Below are 8,257 nucleotides of genomic sequence, written 5' to 3'. Positions count from 1 at the left end.
AGAGTTTCAGTTTCATGAGATGAAAAATGTTATAGAGATGGATATTGGTGATGGTTGCACAACATTATGAATGTATTTACTACCACTGTACTGAACAATTGAAACAGGTAAGTACAGCCTTGTAACACAAAGTTTACAGGATCTGCACTGTCCAGCTGCCAAAAAAAAAAGAAAGACATATATGGAAACTAAAACAAATTTTTTAAAATGAATAAAATAGTTAAGATTGTAAATTTTGTTATGTGTATTAAACCACAATTTAAAAAACTGGGGAAAAAGAATTAATAGCAAACTTATTAGCAACCACTGTTTTCCAACCAGATTGCCCTGGTTCAAGTCTTGCCTCTGCCACTTATCAGCTGTGTGACCTTGAACAAGATACATAACAAAATTTCACTTCAGGTGTTTAGTGCTTAAATTGACATAATAATAGTGTGGTAGGCTGAATCATGACCTCATCACCCACCAAAGATGTCCATGTCGTAATCCTTGGAAACTGTGAACCTGTAAATGTTACTTTATTTGGTGAAAGAGACATTGCAAATGTGATTGTGCTAAGGATCATGACATGGGCAGAGTAGAGCTCCTGGGAGGAACCATATCTACTGACACCTTGAACTCAGCCCAGTCCAGCTGATATTGGACCTCTGAACTCCAGAATTGTAATATAATCATTTGTATTATTTTAAGACATTAAGTTTGTGGTGGTTTGTTAGAGGAGCAATAGAAGCTAATATAAATACTATCTACCTCCTAGGTTTATAAGAAAGACTAAGTAACATAAAACATGCAAAAGACCAAAAACTATGTAAACGGAATCAGAAGTCAATTGATGGGGGAAGGTGTTCACAGACGGGAGATTACAAGTTTTGATAAGACACTCAGGATAGTGTAGCCCCCATTGAGAATCTGACTTTATATACCTGTACAAGACTTCCTGTCTGACCGCACCACTGCCAACCCTTACATTAATACATTTTCATTTTCCAATCAAGAAGGCTTAAAATGTATACGATAGATTTTAATTTGTACTTTTTATTTTTTTCATGTTTAATAACATTTTCTCTTTCCCCTTTGTCCCTCTTTGTGCTTATCATGATGAAGACCAGCATGGCTTCTTGGGACACTTCTTGTTTCTTACCTACATTATGCACAGAAGAATAAAAGGCTGCCCATTAATCTTACAATTAATAATGCTTTATATTTAGAACTTGCACAGAAGAAATGGCTCTGAATTGGGATATGATAACCACATTTCTGTGTTTTATATGACATTTTAATATGTTCACATTAGATAAGTGGTAACATATGTGGTGGTAAACACAAATGTTAGAGAGTATAGGAAATAGGTGTATTTGTACAGCGAAACTTCAGAAACTCTCCTTAATGAAGGTCGGGTGTTCATTTGATCTTCAGGTCATGGGAAATGTGAGAAAAGAGGTCAGAAAAGGAATACCCAATAGGAGAAGGAAGTGGCCAATGCCCCAGAGGAGGGAAGGTTGCAGACAACAGCACAGCAGCAGTGAACAATCTGCCTTTCTTCAGACAGGATTGAAGCAGATCTGGTATGAGGGTGGCACAGATGCCAATCCACTGGCAACTGGGGTGGTATCAAGGTCCTTTGGATCAACCAGAGATTTCAGGTTAAAGTTCTGTAAAATGGTGGTCAGGAACAAAAACAGCTCCATGCGGGCCAGGCTCTCTCCCACACAAATCCGTTTTCCTGAAAATAACAAACACAGAGGGTAGTAACTAGATGTGTGGAACTGTGATTGGCACAAACACTGCATTGGTGACAGGCACACATGGAATATGCAGTAACTGATGACAGATTCAATGGATGGGTGGATGGGAAGAAGGAAGGATAGCTGGAAGGATGGTGGAATAGACTGATGGGTGGAAGAATGGACACCTAACATCTATCTGCCTAATATCTGATCTTATCAGGCACTCTTCATTCAACAAATATTCATTGAGTATCATCTCTATGCCCTTCATTAAGTATTCTCAGATTATAACTGCTCTTTTGACATGTCAAGTTTCCATCTACATTTTTCAAGAAACACACCCACATTCTTGTGTTTCCTGTTTTGAGTATTATGTTCCGGGATCTTTCCTTCATTCTTCATACCCTGTATGCTCAGCTCTGGCTGTACACATTCTTCATCAATCTCGAATACACTATGTAGTTTCAAGTTCTATATCATGCTGGTCTTTTTGATTAAGATGCACTTTGTTTGTACTACATTCAGCAGCTAGGTCCTCTTTACACTCTTTGTGATTCCCTCAAGCAAAAAACCTTGCCTTCTCTGGGTTTCCTCAAGATTATATTCATGCTTCCATTGAAGCATGGCTCACCTAAAATCATAATTCCCTTCTTATTTATTTTTCTATTGTGCTATAATTTGAATTATTGAAGGGAGATCTCTGTCCTTGTCATCTTGTTATCCACAGTGGCAGTTTTAAAGCAGGCATCAAACATCATCCAGAGCCCATGGACAGAGACTCAGCATACACATTTCAGGATTTGAGATCACAATTTCCAAGATATATGATCATGACTGAAGGAAGGGTAGGCTGCTCTGGAATTATGGCAAAGGATCCTGCCGTATTCCCAATATTACTCTGACCCTGTCATTATCTGCAAAAGGTTCTGATACCCTAGATCTAGAGCAAATGTCCTGCTCCTGTGGTTTATTGCCTCCTTAAAAAGGTCCTGCCTCCTCTTCTTTCCATTTTCTCTGACCCCTTTGAGGCAGCTCAAATGTCATTTCTCCTATTAGAATGTTGCTTACTCCATTTTATGTCTCTTTGTGGTGTATGAGAGAGCATAAAGTAGGCAGCTTCTCTGCAACCCTGAAGCCTCTGTCCCCCTACAGTCCTTGCTTCCCTCTCTCACAGAACTAGTTCTATTGGAATTACTCATGTGCCTTACTAACTCAGAAGTGAGCCTCTTAAGAAGCCATTCTGAGCTTGTGGGCACTGATGAACACTATGGAGAAGACACTCAAAGTTGTGGAGTTCGAAACCTTTCTCATAGGTGGTTAGGACAGCCTACAAGAGTTAGAAGAGGAGTTCTAGGGTGCCTCAGTTTTATATCAAGAGGCAGAATTCAATCGTCCCATACTCTAGCTTTCTGAATCTGGAAGAACTGGGTCAACTCCCATGAGATTCAATCATGTGGCCCAACAATGAGGATGTATTATGAGCAGGAAAAATGTGTGGGTATTAGGACTGATGTTCCTGATCAGGTCCAAAAAGCAACTCTTCCAGCACCAGAGGAGGCACCATATGATTTCCAACTGATCCCCAAAAGCTATCTTGTTCCCTGACATAGAAATTGTAGTGAATTTCTATTACCTGCTGAGAAAGGCATAAAGTAGTCACTTTTCTTAAAGTTTCCACTCTCATCCAGAAAGTGGCCAGGGTCAAACACCTTTGGGTTGGGGAATTCTTTCTCATCGTGCAGCACAGATGAAAGTGATGTAAATATGGTTGTGCCCTAGAGTAAACACACAAAGATAAACTGAGTGACAGAGAATTGATGGAGCTGGAAGAAACAATGATTATCACTTACTTGAGTCTCTTTTATCTATACATGAGGAAACTCAGGTCCAAAAATTGCATTTCCAACCAGACAGACCAATTAATAAACAAGGATTAGTTTAGGGCTAGTGTGTGTGAATTTGCCAATGTGGCCGCCAAACTGATGTAGTGGAGACATTAATACTTGTGTGCCAAGCCTTCTCAATCTGTTCTTCTTATCAAGTTTGGACACTAGTGTATGTCCCAACTTATTGCTCTGTTTCGTCACTACAGTTTTCACACATCTCATGTATAGGTTATGTTTTTAAATGGAAGTCTGTATTGGCATTTGTAAAGTCCAAAGTGGGGGACCTCAGGAGGTGAGAGCAGTCCCTACATACAGCTGGCAAGAGTGTGGGGCACTATTGCATGGGTGGCCCTCTGCTGCTGCAGATCCTGCTGCCACGTGGGTAGTCTACCACTGCAGCTGCCACAGCCACCAATGGTTGCAAGGGAAGCCTTCCAACACTAGCACCACAAAAGTGTCCTGCCATAATAGCAACTGCTACTGCCAACACAGCAGCCACCACTGTCACCACAACCACAGATACTGTGCTGCTAGCCTGCCAACCACTCAACTGCACTGACATATCATCAGCAGAGACCAGAGGAAAAAGGTAATGAGTGCAAATTCACAACCTGTTGGCCCAACCCACAAGGGGATTTACAGTGCCCAAGACAGTAATACACCTGGGGGTCAGAGGTACATGTGCAGCTCAGTGCAGAAACCCAGGATAGCCAAATAGACCGAGGAAGAGAATTGCCAACCACCACCAACTCAGTCCCAATGCAGGGAAGTGAGGAACCAGGAGGAGTCTCTGCTTGTAGGAAAGAAGAAGAGAAACACCATGCAGGGTCATGCATTCAGACTAAGAAGCTCCAGCGTATCCCAGTCCACCAATCATGGTAACAGGATGCTAGCGGAGTTCCAACTACCCCACTCAGGGTCACCCATTCAGAGTGAAGTGCTCTAATACATCCTAGTGCACACATCAGGGTCACAGGATACTAGCCAGGAGGCCAGAAAGCCCACCCAAGGTCACCCACCTAGCCAAAGAGTGACAGGGCACCCAGGTGCTTCTCCCCAAAACTTGAGAGCTCAACCACATCTTCAACAGCCCAACATAATGTCATTAACCTCAGCAAGGAATCACTAAGGACCCTAGTGCCTAAACCATGGAGACACTCAGATGCAACTCCACATTGAATAAAACTAGGTACCCACACACAGACTACACAACTCCATCTACCCAGAAGCAATACTAAAATATGCTAATCAATGGTCAATATAAAACACATCTACAGGAGGAAGTCTGTCTCCTCAACTCCCACTCCAGAGTAATAGAAGAAGCAATTGCTCTTCTAGATGACCAGACATCAATGTAGAGATCCTAGAAATTTGATAGAACAAGAAAATATGACACCATCAAAGAAATACTATAATTCTCAAGTAGTAGACCCCATAGAGCATGAAACACTTGAAATGACCAAAAAGTATTTCTGGGCAACAATCTTAAGGAAACTCAATGATATACAAGGAGACTCAGATATACACCACAATGAAATGAGAAAAGTTATCCAGGATATGAAGGAAGAAATTTATGAAAGATTAACACCTTTAAAAAGGATGTAGCAGAACTCCTGGAACTGAAGGATTCATTCAGAGAAATAAAAAACACATCCAAGAGCTTAAGCAACAGAATAGAGCAATCAGGAGAAATAACTTATGATCTTGAAGACTGGAGGACTTCAAAATATTTTTTCAAAATAACTTAGGACTAAAAGGAAAAGAAAAAAGAATTTTAAAAAATGAAGAATGTCTAAGAGAGCTATCAGACAAGCTTAAGTGCACAAACATCCAAATCATGGGTGTTCTGGAAATGGAGAAGAAAGGGAAAAAAAAGCATAGAAAATACATTCAACAAAATTATAGCAGAAAACTTACCAAGTGTAGGGAGAGACATGGACTTTCAGATCCAGAAAGCTCAAGATCCCCAAACAGACTCACTTCAAAAATGTCCTCTACAAGTCACATTATGGTCTAACAGGTAACACTCAAAGAAAGAATCCTAAAAACAGCGAGAGAAAATCTTCAAGTCATTTATAATGGAGTCCCCTCAGACTAACAGCAGACTTCTCAACAGAAATTATACAGGCCAGAAGAGAATGGGATGATATATTCAGAACACTAAAGAAAAAACCTGCCAGCCAAGAGTGTTATAACCAGCAAGGCTATCATTCAGAAACAAAGGAGAAGTAGTGTATTTTCTGGAAAAACAAAAACTGTTGGGTGTTCACCACCACACGGCCAGCACTACAAGAAACCTTGTAATGCATCTGGAATCCAAAACACAGTAACTATAACCATGAATGCACAGGAAAGGACAAAACCCACTGGTAGAAAAAAATGCAATTGAGAAAGTGAAAGAAACTATGCCATGCCACCTCAAAAAACCAAGGAACACTGAAGACAAACAGTAAAAGGTAAAAAAGGAATGAAAGATACTTTAAAACCCTAATGAAATTGATAGAATGCCAAAAGTAAGACAGTACCTTCGAATAACAACCATAAATGTTAGTGGATTTAATTCCCCACTAAAAAGGCCGACTGGCCAAATGGATTAAAAAACTAGACCCAATGATGTGCTGTTTACAAGAAGCACATGTCACCTGTAAAGACTCATATTGAGTAATAGTAAAGGGATGGAAAAATATGTACCACACAAATGGAATCCGAAAATGAGCAGGAGTAGCAATTCTAATATGAGTTAAAATAGACTTTAAACCAAAAATCATTAAAAGAGACAAAGAACCCCATCATATAATGATAAAAGAATCAATCCAGCGAGAAGACATAAGGCTCCAAACTGGTCAGCTGCCACACACAAAAAATTCTCTTAAAAAAAGAAAAGAAGGGCCGGCCTGGTGGCGCACTGGAGAGTGCGCCACTTCGGAACGTGGCGGCGCTCCTTTCGAGGGTTCGGATCCCATGTGGAGACCGGTTCCCGCTCGCTGGCTGAGCACGGTGCGGGCGTGACACCGAGGGTTGCGATTCCATTGCCGGTCAGTAAAAAAGACAAAAAGGAAAAAAAAAGAAAAGAAAAGAAGACATAATAATCACAAATATACATTCAATCAACACTAGAGCACTAAGATATATAAGGTGAACACAATTAGACCTAAAGAAAGAGATAAACTCCAATGTAATAATACTGGAGGTCCTGAGTACCCCTCTCTCAGCCTTGCACAGGTCATTTTGCCAACAAACCAACAGACAAACACGGGATTTAAACTCACTTTAGAAGAATTGGGCTTGGCAGATTCTACAGCACATTTCATCCAATGACCAGAGAATATACATTCTTCTCATCAGCATGGACCATTCTCCATGGTGGAAAATATGTTAGATCACAAATCAAGTCTCAACAAATTTTTAAAAATTGTGATCATTTCAAGTATCTTTTCAGACTGCAACTGTTTAGAAGTACAAATCAATACCAAACAAAACTCTGGAAACTGTACAAATACATGGAAATTAAACAACATGCTCCTGAAAAACCTACGGGTCCAAGAAGGAATTAAACAGGATATCAAAGAAATTATTGAAACCTTGAAAACAAGGGCACATCATATCAAAACCTGTGGGATGCTCAAAAAGTAATACTAAGAGGGAAGTACATTGCAATAAATGCTTACATGTAAAGAATAGAAAGATTTCAAATAAACAACCTAATGCTACATCTCAAAGAACTAGAACAACAATAATCCAATCCCAAATCAGTAGACAGAAAGATTATTTAAGATGAGCAGAACTTAATGAAACAGAGACCTAAAAAGTGATACAAAAGGTCAGTGAAATGAAAAGTTGTTTTTTTGCGAAGATAAACAAAATATACAGACCATTAGCTAGGCTTACTACAAAAAGAAAAAGAAGATGCAAATAAAGAAAACAAGAAATGAAGAAGAAGGCATTACAACTGATACGACAGAAATACAAAGTGTCATTAAAGACCATTATAAATAACTAAACAACAAGAAATTCAAATGCTGGAGGAAACGGATGCAATTCTGGACACACACAAACTACGAAGATTAACCAAGAAGAAATAGAAAATCTGAACAGGCAAAGGACAAGAAATGAGATTGAAGCAGTATTCACAGTCTCCCAATGAAGAAAAGCCAAGTATTGGACAGCTTTACTGCTGAATTCTATAAAACCTTTAAAGAAGAATTAATGCCAATTCTCTTCAATCTATTCCAAAAAAATTAAAAGAGAGGCCATTCTCCCAAACTCATTCTATGAGTGACAGCTTTACTGCTGAATTCTATAAAACCTTTAAAGAAGAATTAATGCCAATTCTCTTCAAACAATTCCAAAAAAATTAAAAGAGAGGCCATTCTCCCAAACTCATTCTATGAGGCCAGAATCACCCTGATACCAAAATGAGACAACGATAAGACAAAAAACAGTAAAGTACAGCCCAATATATTTGATTAAAATAGACAAAAATATCCACAACAAAGTATCAGCGAACAGAGTACAGCAACATGTTAAAAAGATTATACAGCACAATCGAGTGTGATTCATCCCAGGGACGTAAGGATGGTTCAACATATATAAGTGAATAAATGCGATTTACCACTTTGTCAAAATCAAGGACAAAAACCATAG

General features: G+C 39.3%; 1 pseudogene across 1 annotated transcript in view; it reads right to left on the bottom strand.

The window, feature by feature from the left end:
* Window positions 1–1,273: 1,273 nt before the first annotated feature.
* The window catches only part of LOC103609354, a 30,389-nt pseudogene continuing 23,405 nt past the window's right edge, over window positions 1,274–8,257 (bottom strand). Inside the window, exons 3-4 of the transcript XR_552132.1 lie at window positions 3,361–3,502; window positions 1,274–1,723 (exon numbers count right to left, since the gene is read on the bottom strand). The product of XR_552132.1 is annotated as a cytochrome P450 2C42-like (transcript). The remainder of the gene's footprint in view (window positions 1,724–3,360; window positions 3,503–8,257) is intronic.

Source organism: Galeopterus variegatus, unplaced genomic scaffold, assembly GCF_000696425.1.
Source record: "Galeopterus variegatus unplaced genomic scaffold, G_variegatus-3.0.2 Scaffold9519, whole genome shotgun sequence".
Lineage (NCBI taxonomy): Eukaryota > Metazoa > Chordata > Mammalia > Dermoptera > Cynocephalidae > Galeopterus > Galeopterus variegatus.
This window is presented reverse-complemented; position numbering and strand designations above follow the sequence as displayed.